Here is a 2,333-nt window from a genome sequence, read left to right as displayed (position 1 = left end):
TCCTCCTCCTCCTCCTCCTCCTCCTCCTCCTCCTCCAACAACAACAGCACATTGGAACTAAGGGTAGGAGTTAGAAGAGGTAGATCTTGTCTTCATAGAGCTTATCATTTAATTGGGAGACGAGGAATGAAGACGCTAAGTTCAAGGACAGGTCTGTTTGCTCTTTGTAAAATCCACGCATCGAGTTGGGCTTTGGTAAAGAGTCACAGTCTCCTGAGGAACACTGACAGGAACAATGCCACCTCTTGAAGATGTGACTATGTGTCTATCTTGGTTATCTCAGAGATTACTTTGCTTTATATAATAAGTCTCTTTCAAGAATTGTTCTCTTTGGACTGGGTGCCCAAACTCTTAGACTGGCTCTGAAAGCCAAACCTGGATTTGAAACCCACCCTGGGGAGGCCCAGTAGGTCTTCATGCTGGACAACTTCTAGCCTTTGTCTCAGCAAACAGGGTTTCTCTGTAGCTTTGGAGCCTGTCCTGCCCTGGAACGCTGCTGTAGATTAGTCTGGCCTTGAACTCACAGATCCACCTGTCTCTGCCACCGAAGTGTTGGATTAAAGGCGTGCGCCACCATTGCCTGACCTGCATTCTTATATCCTTAGTCCATTGCAGAGCAGAATGTTGTATAAATACATGCACAGGAAGTCCAGGAGGATGACAGGAAGGCAGACAGACTCATGCAGGGGGGACCAGATGTGGTGAATACAGAGGGAACCAGATTGTGTTCCGTGGGCCATGGTGGAGGCAGCAGCTGGATCTCGTGGGCAAGCTGCTGTTTTCCCACCCTGCTTGTTGTCATGGGTGGGAGTCCTGGCGGCATGAGTGTTGGTACTTGCTGTCCCTGGTGTAGGTAAGATACACAGCATGCTAAAAAACACAATAGGTGGGTGGCTTTTAAGTTTAGATTTTTCAGGGAGAGAGGCCAGTTTGACGAAAAAGCTGACAGTGTGCTGGACTGGCAAGCAGCCCCACCCAGCTAGAATCCAAGTACATTTAAGGAGAAGTGGTGTTGGTGGGGAAAGTCTCAGTAGACAGTGGAGGAAAATTAGTTTCTGAATTTTGATTTCGAATTTCTCCCACTTGCTACATTATTTTCACAGTTGATCTTAGTCCAAGTGCTTTTTATTATAAAAAGCTAGTTGTAATGTAAATGGGTAGTGCATGCATTCATTGCAGTTTATAAGAGGCAAGCAGACACGTGTAGAAGGCCGACTTTATTCTCCTTCCTTGAACCCTTTCCTCTGGGAAGCGGCCAGGCTGAGGATCATGGGCCCTCCCGGAAGCACCCGTTTTCTGCATGTGTGCTTTCTTACCCCTTTGACATAGAAGACACCGCAGTCCCTGCGCCCACACTGTCTGAACCTTGACTTCTGTTTGTCTCATGACAGTACATGAAGAGCTTTGTTCTCCCCCGCCCAAACTCTCCTCTTACCTCCCTCTGAAGATGACATTAAACTCCTGATCCCCCATGCCTTTGCCTCTGAGGATTGAGGGTGTGAGCCACTGCACGTGGATTACTGGGTTTTTTGTGTGTTTGTTTGTTTGTTTTTTGAGACAGGCCTTGCCGTGTTGCCCAGGCTGGGTCCTCCCTTGGTTGTTTCTTCTCTCTCCTCCTCCTCTGCTTCCTCTTCCTCCTCCTTTTTCTGTGTGTGTATTAGAGAGAGAGAGAGAGACAGAGAGAGAGAGAGAGACAGAGACAGAGACAGAGAGACAGAGAGAGAGACAGAGACAGAGAGACAGAGAGAGAGACAGAGAGAGAGAGAGAGACAGAGAGACAGAGAGAGAGACAGAGAGAGAGAGAGAGAGAAAGAGAGAAAGATTATGTTTGGTGCTGGAGATCAAACTCAGCACCTCCTGCAAGACAAGTGTATGCCTTGCCTCGTGTGAGTCAGTGCTCCGACCCTGAGCTTCTCCCAGCCCCTTGTTCTGGAATGGTTTTAGATGTATTATCCAAGGGATTCCTCTCATGCCCCTCACCTGGTTTCAGTTTCCCCTGACTTTTTTTTAGAATGAAAGATAGTCAAAAACCAAAACCACACTGTCATGTAACTGGTGACTAAAGGCTGGGCTTTATTTGGCCGTCACTGGTTTCTAACTGTCCCTCTTCTGTTCCAGGGTATAATACTAGACTGCATTACGGCTTTTCTCTCCTCTCAGCTTGTGTACTTGGATGACCCTAAGAGTTTTGAGAAGTGCCAGTGAAATATTCTATTAGAATACCCCAGAACAGCCCTGAATTTGTGTGTGTGTGTGTGTGTGTGTGTGTGTGTGTGTGTGTGTGAGAGAGAGAGAGAGAGAGAGAGAGAGAGAGAGAGAGAGAGAGAGAGAGA

At 47.5% G+C, this 2,333-nt stretch overlaps 1 protein-coding gene across 1 annotated transcript in view; it reads left to right on the top strand.

Moving 5' to 3' along the window:
• The window catches only part of Sestd1 (SEC14 and spectrin domain containing 1), a 100,712-nt gene that overhangs the window by 6,547 nt on the left and 91,832 nt on the right, over window positions 1–2,333 (top strand). The window lies entirely within an intron of this gene.

This window comes from Microtus ochrogaster, chromosome 4 (assembly GCF_000317375.1).
Source record: "Microtus ochrogaster isolate Prairie Vole_2 chromosome 4, MicOch1.0, whole genome shotgun sequence".
NCBI classification, from domain to species: domain Eukaryota; kingdom Metazoa; phylum Chordata; class Mammalia; order Rodentia; family Cricetidae; genus Microtus; species Microtus ochrogaster.
This window is presented reverse-complemented; position numbering and strand designations above follow the sequence as displayed.